This window comes from Sorex araneus, chromosome 4, assembly GCF_027595985.1.
Source record: "Sorex araneus isolate mSorAra2 chromosome 4, mSorAra2.pri, whole genome shotgun sequence".
NCBI classification, from domain to species: domain Eukaryota; kingdom Metazoa; phylum Chordata; class Mammalia; order Eulipotyphla; family Soricidae; genus Sorex; species Sorex araneus.
Window position 1 is genome coordinate 142,971,176 of NC_073305.1, and position 11,263 is coordinate 142,982,438.

Genomic DNA, 11,263 nt, shown 5'->3' on the forward strand with positions numbered 1-11,263 from the left:
ATGATTGACTCTGTCATTTAGACATATACACATACCTCATCTCTATAAAGATGAATTTTTTTAAGTGAAAAGTGCCTCCAAACCACCAAGCTCCCACACTTACTCTACTATACAAAATATCAGCTCTAGAGAAGCCAGACTCAAAAAACATCAGATGCTTGGGACAGAGCTCAGTAGTAGCACTCATGGCTCATACGTATGAGACCGCGGGTTCAATCTTAGCAATGTACAAAACAATTCCTTGGAGATTACATCCTTTACTTATACTTTCATTTATTTCTTTGGAGACATATAAAGCTGACAGAAGAAAATGACAATACTGAATACTGAACTTTAAAAAAGAATCATGCTCTCAATGGCCATCATTTCGTCTTTGCATATTTACACCACAGTTCTGAAAAATCTGCTTTTTACTCTACTCAAGTGAGACCCTGATCAAAATGAGACCACAGAAGCCATTTAGTAGATCCTGCAGACAGATCTTTGAGCAGCTTCTCTCCTCATTTTTGTTGCTGTTTTTCAGTCTTACATTCTTTCCAACTATGACTCAGAATCTGAGGAAGTGGCGGCAGACTCATAATCTGCATCACTTTCATCTGATGCACTGGAGGCAGAGTTATATGGAAGAGATGAGGTTCTCTCCATAGGGGGCATTAATTCACCAGCATCAGAAATATTTTTACTTTGCGAGCACTTTTTTACTGGAAACACATTGTGTTTCTTTTAAGACTTAGGTACGGAAGGAGCTGAGAGCATCTTATTTTTAATATTCTCCTCCTCCTCAACTGTACTTTTCCAAATCAGGAGAATAGAATTAACAATCCCCCGTGTAACCCAGTATTCCATGGGGATTTTAGTCCCTTCCTTAGATGCGGTGTAGATACTTTTCTTAACTTCTTTCCAAATGTTGCTATCTAGATTTCCTTCATCTGGGAACCATGGGTTTATATCATAAACTCCTTTAAAGCAGGACTAGAGTTGGTCTCGAAATGTAGTCTTCTGGGTCCCCTGTTCTGCGGGAGAGATACTGAATCAAATCAATAAATGACTTGGCCCATTCAATCTGGCTCAAGAAACTATGAAGATCCTGGAAGGCCCAGAATCTGTCCCATCTTAGTAGGGACTTGTTGCTAGAATTCTAAGTCCCAGCACCCTAAAATATCCAGTTCTCCCACTCATGCTCTAGACTGGGGGTCCACTGAATGCTTTTCTTACCTGTAGTTGATAGTTCGTGCCCACCCAGGAATGCCAGCTGAGTAATCACAAAGCAGCTAGGGAGATCCCAGTGGCTCTCTCTCACTGCCTGCATTCAGGGGATTCCGGCCACATCCCTACCCAGGACGACCGATGCCTTGGGTGGACAAAGGAGGAAAAGAAAAGATAAAAATCATATAATAATATCAATAGATGCAGAGAAAGCATTTGACAAGATCCAGCACCCGTTTGTGATGAAAACTCTCGCAAAATGAGTATAGAAAGGCCTTTCCTCAGTATAGCCACAGTTAATCTTGGACCCACACATGGCTGAACAGACTGGGGTGAAATAGGGGGCTGGGTTGGCCGTGGCCCACCCAAACAGAGCCCCCAGCAGCTGCTTGCTTCCACAATCCAAAATCTCTGCCATATCCCTGGCCTGACTCCACTATTTCAGGATGTACGTCACCAAGATATAATTTGCTGAAAATTCTTCATGCGGGTTTTGTGACTGAAATCTCCAGGCTTTCTCAGAGTTGGGGTGGGCTAACTCCTCCCACTTCCCAATACACATGGAAGCACTGGCAGTCACCCCCAGAACCAATTCCAGTGCCACCCTGTAAGCTCTACTGCCATCCTTGCTTCAGAGACCCCTAAATAAATCTCAAAAGAGATCAAAAGCCACAGAAAAGCTCAGACCCGTGCATGACTGAACAGATTGGGGTAAATTGGACGGGAGTGGGTTGGCCTGTGCCTACTCAAGCAGAGCCCTGGGCAGCCACTTGCTTCCACAATCCAAAATCGCCACCACACCCCCACACTGACTTTACTGTCTCAGGATGGACTAAATCAATATCTAATCTGCTGAAAATTTTGTAATGTGGATCTTAGCACACCAACAGTTCTGACCCAGAGACACAGAAGCAAGTCCCGGAAGACACCACCACATGAGCCCCATACTGAGCCAATTTCTTCGGGGCACCCCAGATGGAGCACGTGTGCTCTCCCCACCTACTCCAGATGGAATCCCGGTGATCAAGAGCTTCCACAAGCAAGACCCAGGTATGCAGGTTCTAGGACTAAATCTCCAGGCATGGCAGCAGAGGATCCGGGCTGTACCTCCCAGATCCCCGCCCACCTGGCAGACTGGCTGTCATGCCCCAATTTGCCTCCGGGTGCCATCTTAGTGCACCAGCAAGCCTGGCCCAGAGACACAGCAGCAAGTCCTGAAAGACACCACAGCGTCAGAGATCTCTCCAGCCCCCATACCAGGCCAATTTCACTGGATCATCCCAGGCACAGAGCAGGTGCACTCTCCCTGCCTACTCCAGATGGAATCTCGGGGACAAAGAGCTTCCACAAACAAGCCCCAGCCCCTACCCCCGTATTCGGGTTCCAGGACTAAATCTCCAGGACACATGGAGGGGAAACCTGGGTCCCTGCCTGCCCAGTAGACTGGCTGTCACGCCCACAATTTGCCTCCGTGTGCCATCTTTGCACACCAACAGCCCTGACCCAGAGACTCCCAATTGAATCCCAAAATGGATTTCTGCCATACAGAGATGTTTTTGGAACCCAACCATTTACAATCTAGAAATTCACATTTATAACCATGACTGTGCAAGCTCTCATGATGCTCAAAATGAGCAATGGAAAATAAATTATCAAGTGCCTGCCCCTGGCTTGAATAGTGGTGGGAAATTTCGAGCAAAACAATGCCCAAAATTAGACAGAGCATATTGGGGAAATTGTCTGCCAGAAAGGCAGGGTGAGGACTGGGATGTAGGTGGTGGAAAATATGCAGTGGTGGAGGGATGGGTTTTCCATCCTTGTATGGCTGACTCTCAAACGTAAAAGCTGTGTAACTCTATCTCATGGTGATACAATTTAAAAAAAAAGCAATCAGTGGCTGAACAAATAGCAGTACTCCACTTTATCATTAAAAAAAGGAGAGGGAGGAAGGAAGGAAGGAAGGAAGGAAGGAAGGAAGGAAGGAAGGAAGGAAGGAAGGAAGGAAGGAAGGAAGGAAGGAAGGAAGGAAGGAAGGAAGGAAGGAAGGAAGAGAGGGAGGGAGGGAGGGAGGGAGATATAAATAGAGAAAGGGAGGAGAGAATCAGAGACAGAGAAAACTAAAGCAAGAGGATTATTTTGATGGTGAAGAATAGGTGCTTACAGAAGCTGAGAGTATATTCATCCCTGGTAACCAAAGCCAGAGAACCTCTAGCAAGATTTTGAGCTGATGTTAAGTAAGCTGGTTCTCACTAACTCCTCTCAGGTGAAAATCAGGTATTATTTGTCTTCAGAGATCAGAATTCACATAACTTTTTGATGCCATGCAGCTTCATATTTGATCAGGGTGTGGCACTTTGCTCCAGAAAATAAAATTATTGTGATGTAAAAAATGTTAAAAATGAGAAGTTTATATTTTCACTTATTAATATGTTAACATTAGCAAAGAAGCATTTGAGTTTAGTGCTAAGTTAATACAAGACTTGGAGTTGATAGAGTTAATACAAGACTTGGAGTTGAAGGTTGGAGTGATAGCACAGCGGGTATGGTGTTTGCCTTGCATGCAGCCGATTCAGGTTCAATTCCCAGCATCCTATATAGTCCCCTGAGCACTGCCAGGAATAATTTCTGAGTGCAGAGCCAGGAGTAACCCCTGTGCACCGCTGAGTGTGACCCCCCCAAAAAAAGACTTAATCTAGGGATAACAATTGTTATTATAACAGTCAGTGTTTTTGATTTGTGGCACAAATTATGAAGCATATTTTAAAATATTTTTTATGTTTTGAAATAATTAAAATAATTTCTCATTTTTTTCACCATGGAGGGTTTTGTAAACATTGGGACATATTGAATGAATAAATAATAGTAAAGTTTAACATTTTTCAATAAAAAGTTTATCCACATGTTCCTAATTAGATTTGGGAAGAAAAAAATTTCTATTATTGGATAAAAATATACAAAACTTGAAAACAATGGGTTACTGTTTGCCAAAATAGAAAGCTTTAGGTACTTTTCTAAGAAGCATTGTATTTTAAAAATTATTTGCTTTTAAACTATATGTCTTTACTGTTTCTAACTGATGTTCAGTAAATTAATAAAATATTTTATTAGCTTTGTTCATCCTAAAATAAATTTTAGTTTCCTTAATCATTATTGGGCTGAGTAGAAACAGGCTAAGTAGAAACATCAGTATTAGTATCTGTCACTATTACTGTCTTCCCTTTGCTCATCCATTTGCTCGAGCAGGCACCAGTAAGGTCTCCATTGTGAGACTTGTTATTACTGTTTTTGGCACAAGCGGGCACTAGTAAGGTCTCCATTGTGAGACTTGTTATTGTTTTTGGCATATCGAATACGCCATGGGGAGCTTGCCAGGCTCTGCTGTGGGGGTGGGATACTCTCGGTAGCTTGCCGGGCTCTCCGAGAGGGGCGGAGGAATTGAACCCGGGTCAGCTGCGTGCAAGGCAAACGCCCTACCCACTGTGCTATCGCTCCAGCCCATTATGAAATAACTCTGAAAGTGTTTCAGGGTCTTAATTCTAGTTATAAATGTAAAAACATTATTGACCACCAGGTGGCAGAAGCATCTTCAACTTGTTCTTCAAGTGCCAGCTGCATGAGAATCTTGATAGTTGAGAATTGTCCCAGGTCTCATCTAACTCAGTGTGTTTTCTGCATCACGAATATATGCTTTATGTATTTTTAGCTTTTCTTTAGAATTTCAGATTCTAATTATAGACTATTTTCAAATCTCAGAGGAAAAATTGAGCCTAATATAGTTGTTTTATTAGGGTGGAGGCTGAGTTAGTTACATTAAAGGCCTGAAACCAATGATTAGCCTAATGTCTCACACACACCTACAATCCTGTGTAAAAGTGAATTAAACAGACATTGTGCAATATGTTAGTGATTTACATTTAAAATATATGTAGTTATCAGGCATTTTATAATGTATCCATTTCTTTTCTGTCTCTAAACAATTGAAACTGTCCTTTATTAGAAAACAATTGTGCTTATTAATGCAGTCAGTTCACATTTAATAATATACCTTAGTCTACCTAAATTAGTGTCAGTAAAGTTGCTAGTTGATGATAACAATTTTGCTCTTATCATCTGTGCACTTCAACATACTCCATTAGGCTAGTTAAATGTAAACTGTTAAAATAACATTTAAAATGACATAAAATTAACCCATATTTTCACAACCTGAACAAATACATTTTCCCTTTCTCTATGCATTCTTCTGGTTTTAATTCACTTTTATGTGGAGTTTTAACAAGAGTCCCTGTGACCTTTACAGTTTTTACCATTTCTATTTTATAGGATTACATTTAAATATGATGTCCTATTATTCTCTTACAAATATATTACATTAATTTTATTTATATGGGAGATATGACTTGCTTCTAGCTTTCTTTTGCTGTGAAAACTTACAGAATGCCTGATACTTTAAGTGAGTTGAGTTTAGATATTTTGTTTATTTTTCCCTGTGCATTTTGTAATAGTTGTGAAAACGTGTGTTTTTTTTGTTTGTTTTGTGTTTTGTTTTTAAATTTTTTTTGTTGCTGAATCACTGTGAGCTACAGTTTCAAAGTTTTCATGTTTGAGTGTCAGTCATGAAATAATCAAACATCCATCAAAACGTGTGTTCTAAACTTGATTCCTAACAATTGTCAAGATCAAAGGTGTGTGTGTGTGTGTGTGTGTGTGTGTGTGTGTGTGTGTGTGTGTGTACAAATAATTTTACTCTGGGAAACTTATTTAAGGAGGTATCTTTTAAAACCTGAGTATCTGAGACTAGAGAGAAATAGTACAGCAGTTAGGAAGCTGTTTGCATATTGCTGACCTGGATTTGATTCCTGGAACTCCTCCAGGTACCTGAGCATTTTGGAAATTACCTGAGTGCAGAGCAAGAGTATTTCCTGAGCATGCCAAGTATGGCACAAAAGTCAAAACAAATAACCAAACAAAACCAAACCTGAATTTCTGGTAATAATATTCATTTCATTTTCTCTTTTTCTTTTTTGCATTTTTACATATTGTTCAAATAGTTGAAATGGTGCCGATTTGAGGCATAAGTTTTAAATACACTATATCTTCCCCTCAAATAACATTAGGTTTCCTGGGATTATTTCACTGAATGTTTACACAGAAGTAGGTTCATTGGAATTAAAAATTAAACTTCATTTACATTTGTGTGAGTGTGAATATTGCAACATTTTATTATCTCTATTTTGTCTTTGGAAGAGCTAGTTGTTCTTGGCACTTCTTATTCTTGTTTAGAATATTCTTTATCTTTTTATCTTTAATATTATAAGGCATCAATTTATTTCTTTATCTCTTTTTGTTTGTTTTTTTGGTTCAGGGCCATACCTGGCAGTGTTTGGGGCTTAGTCTTGGCTCTGCACTCAGGGATCACTCCTGGCAAGCTTACGGGACATATGTGGTGCTTGGGATCAAATCAGGGTCCGTTGTGTGCAAGGCAAATGCCCTACCCTTTGTACTATGACTCTGGCATCTGTTCATAACAATAAACATAAGGCATCTGTTCATTGGTATAGCCCTAAATCAGAGAGTGAACTGGTGAATTAACGCTATTTTTATTTAAATGTACAATCTGAAATGGTTTATGCTTGTTGTAATAAAAATTCTAGCAATAATGGAACATAGAGAGTGAAATTCTACTTTGTCATGAGTTTTATTTATTTATTTTTGGACCTCTCAAGAAGTGCTTAGGCAGTGGAGGCCTTTTAAGTCCCGCAATGCAGGGGACTTGGTAATAGTCTAAGAGCTGTGTGGTTCTAGGAATTGAATTTAGGGCCTAATGCATGCAGGTATTAACCCTGGTCCCTGAGCCATGCATTCTTTAGGGGAAAGTAGAACATCAGACGTTTTCATTCCAATCTTTATATGTATGTTATAAATGAAAAATTATATATTTTGTAACTGGTTTTCATCACTAGATATGAATGGCCATCTTTCATTAGACTCATAAATTTAACCTCACTTTTTTTTTTTTTTGGCTTTTTGGGTCACACCCGGCGATGCACAGGGGTTACTCCTGGCTTTGCACTCAGGAATTATTCCCAGGGGTTCTCAAGGGACCTTATGGGTTGCTGGGAATCTAACCTGGATTGGCCACGTGCAAGGCAAAAGCCCTACCAGCTGTGCTATCGATTCAACCCCTTAATCTCACTTTTTAAAGTGGCTAAGTAGTTTTCTATTAACCAATATATAATTTATTTAAGAAATTCTTTAGAATCAACTCAATTGAGTTTAGTTTCTTATTATTACAAGAATTGCTACACTTCTTGTGTTAACAATTCATATTTGAAGTCTAAATTCTCAGCTGGATAGTCGCTAACTTGCTCTGTTCCTTTAATTGTAATATATATATACATATATATATGTACATATATATCTCAACAAATTACTCTATAAAGAAAATTGTCCTAAGCTATACTTCCATCTATAGTATATAATGACTCATACTTTCAAACTAGTAACTTTAACGTATTTTGAAGGTCTAAGAAAATCAGTCTCATTTGGTTGGGTAAACACTGCTACATACCCTTTGTCTTGTTCTGGTTTTGATTGACTTACTGGAGAAACTGGTTTTAATTTTAACCTGATATTTTGACTTGGATGTATGTAAGATATTTACTATATCTTATTAAAAGTTTAAACAATTTTCTGTGAAAGACACAAAAGTTAGTGTTCATATGCAATTCTAGAATTCTTTTCCTTTTTGGCTTTTAATGTGCATACATTTATATGGTCTGGTAGTATGTTGAAATTCCTATCAACTTGATCATCAAATAGCTAAACACCTTCAAGGAAGGTACTTAATCTTACTTTTCCTTAGTTTCCTCCTTTGTAAGAGTTACTGTACTCACAAGATTGTTGTGAAAACAAATTATGACAGTGATGAGTGTAGTAATAATATTTTGAGTAGTGAGTTATAGCTTTCAAAGCACCTTGATTGCAGTATCTCTTTGCTCTTTTTTTTCCCCCTTAATGGCCTTATATGGTAGACAAGGCAAGGCCTTGGATTTTTTTTTTCTTTTTGGGTCATACCCGGCGATGCATTCCTGGCTCTTCACTCAGGAATTACTACTAGCGGTGCTCAGGGGACCATATGGGATGCCGGGATTCGAACCTGGGTCAGCCGCGTGCAAGGCAAACGCCCTACCCACTGTGCTATAGCTCCAGCCCAAGGCCTTGGATCTTTTGTTTTGTTTTTGCAGCAAATAAATTAGGGTATGGTTAAGAATTTGTTATAATGTCCATAAATGCTTCCTTTAAAACTTAAAACTAGCACTGCACTGTAGCACTGTAGTCCCGTTGTTTATCGATTTGCTCGAGCTGGCACCAGTAATGTCTCTTTTGTGAGACTTTACTGTTTTTGGCATACCAAATACGCCACAGGTAGCTTGCCAGGCTCTGCTATGCTGGAGGGATACTCTCAGTAGCTTGCTGGGCTCCTGGAGAGAGATGAAGGAATCAAACCCAGATCGACCCATGCAAGGTAAATGCCCTAACCAATGTGCTATCGCTCCAGTACAAAAGTTAAATCAGGAACAAGTTCTTTAAAAATGGTTACTAGGAAGAAAAGAAGGATTTGTGACCCATATTTTCCATCTGCTTTCTCCAACAGAGCTCTTTGTATATAGTTACACAGAAAATTTAGTGACCCTAAATAAAAGCATGTGTGTGTGTGATTTATAAACATATACATGTGTAAGACAGTCATTGTTTTCAGATAGAAAATCATGTCATGGGGCTAGAGCAATAGCACAGTGGGCAGGGCATTTGCCTTGCACGCGGCTGACCCGGGTTCGAATCCCAGCATCCCATATGGTCCTTGAGCACCGCCAGGAGTTAATTCCTGAGTGCATGAGCCAGGAGTAACCCCTGTGCATTGTTGGGTGTGACCCATAAAGCAAAAAAAAAAAATAAAAAAGAAAAAAGAAAAGAAAAAAAGAAAGTCATTCACCAATATTCAGTCTATTGAAATTAGGACAGTCAAATTTCTCCTCCCTGGATCATCCCTGGGACCCTTGGTTATGAGTTTAACTTATAACTTCTGTTTGCTCTGGTTCTACTAGGATATCATCTCACTGATCTGGAGCCTTGCAAAACTCATTCTTGGTGATTTGCACACTTGGTTATTCAGCTGAGTCTTAGAGGAGAAGAAAGAAATGACTATTTTTCATGTGTCTCAGAAATGCAATTTATTTATTTATTTAGTCATTTATTTATTTTTGCTTTTTTGGGTCACACCTGGCGATGCACAGGGGTCACTCCTGGCTCTGCACTAAGGAATTACCCCTGTCAGTGCTCAGGGGACCATATGGGATGCTGGGAATCGAACCCAGGTCGGCTGTGTGCAAGGAAAACGCCCTACGCGCTGTGCTATCACTCCAGCACCAGAAAAGCAATTTATTTTAAGAAGGCTAAGTGAGTATGTACATATATTTGAAAGAGGAGAAAATGCTAGCGTTATCAAGAATATAGGCTATAAATAAACTGGCTCATACTTTTTAAAAAATCTACTGTTCTAATAAATCCATTTTTTGTAAATTATTTTTCATTTTCTTTTTCAAAAGCAGAAGAAATATCAAATCTTAAGGTTCATTATAAATAGGATGACAAGTAATTTTTTCTCTTAAGTTTGAAATAGATTGTTAATAAATCATCTTTGTATCAGAATATTTTCAAATAAAGCATAATTATAGTACAATATGTATGTCTCACCTTGAGATTAAAGACTTAGAGTAATTTGATCATTTTCCCTAAATATTAGTTCACATACAAAGAAAGGAAACCTGTGAAAGGTATCAGACATTTTGCTTTATTGGTGGGGGAATAAATCAGTAAAAATAAGGAGACAGATGCTTTTTAAGTTTAGAGGGTTCCAGTCTAAGAAAATAGTTATTTATTTACAGAAATAATTATTGATATTAAACAAGTGCTAACAAAATAGAAAATAGCCCTGTCCTGAAAGAATTCACATTTTAATAGAATTTTAGAGTTGGAAAGGAAAGTTTTTTTGGTGGGGGGTGGAGTGGTACTTTGAATTGTATCTAGCCGTTTGGAATGTTCCAGAAGGATAAAGGGGTAAGGAAGATATCAAGTCAAAAAGAAGAGGCTTCATTCCTAGCATGAAACAGCATGGTGTAATTGGAGATAATTGTTAACAATTTGTTATTCTCCAAATGTGTGCACCAGACAGGAATAGGTTAAAATTAACTGAATTTAAAGAGCCTGGCTGAAAGGAAGATGGGAATTTTGATTTATTGTGGCCTTTAAAACAATGAAAAAGAGAGACTTTAAACAAAAGAAATGTCTCTTTAAAATGAGTAGGTTTATCAAACCCTCTTTTATGTTTAGAATAAAATGCTGCAAGGGTAAAGTCAAAATAGGAGGCAATTATAACAATCTATGAAATGATGAAGATGACTTAAATTTTAAAAAGTAATGAAGGAACTTTGGGTCAAAACTTTCTTATAAATATTTGAGGGGAAAATAATGAAAGGGATCATGAAAAGGTTTTGTTTTGTTACCACACCTAGTAGAGCTCTAAATCAGGGGGTCACTTAGGCAATGCATGGGAGGGATTGAGCTCAGATCCCTCTCATATAAGCAAAGCTTGTGCTCAGTCACTTGAACTGTCTTCCTGCCCATGACAAAGTTTTGGGAAAATATGGGACTTAGAAAATAAGAGAAAAATGTTGCATTAAGATCACAAAAGAATGAACAGAGGGGTTGGAGCAAGAGTACAATGGTTAATGTTGCATGCTCCAAGCCTGGTTTGAGCACCAGCACTGCATGGTTCCGAAGAATTCCCAGGATCGAGTCCCAAGAACAGAATTGCAAGTAGCCCCCAAGCACTGCCCAGAGTGACTCTTAGTGACAATCCCTTAGTAAGGGATCACTACTATGAATCTCAGAGTCTCAAGTAACCCCCAAATAGTATGATACTGAAAAATAGAAAGCAGAAGGAGGAGGAGGAGGATGGAGTTGGGAGAAGGAAATAATGGACTGAATTTTAGGCATG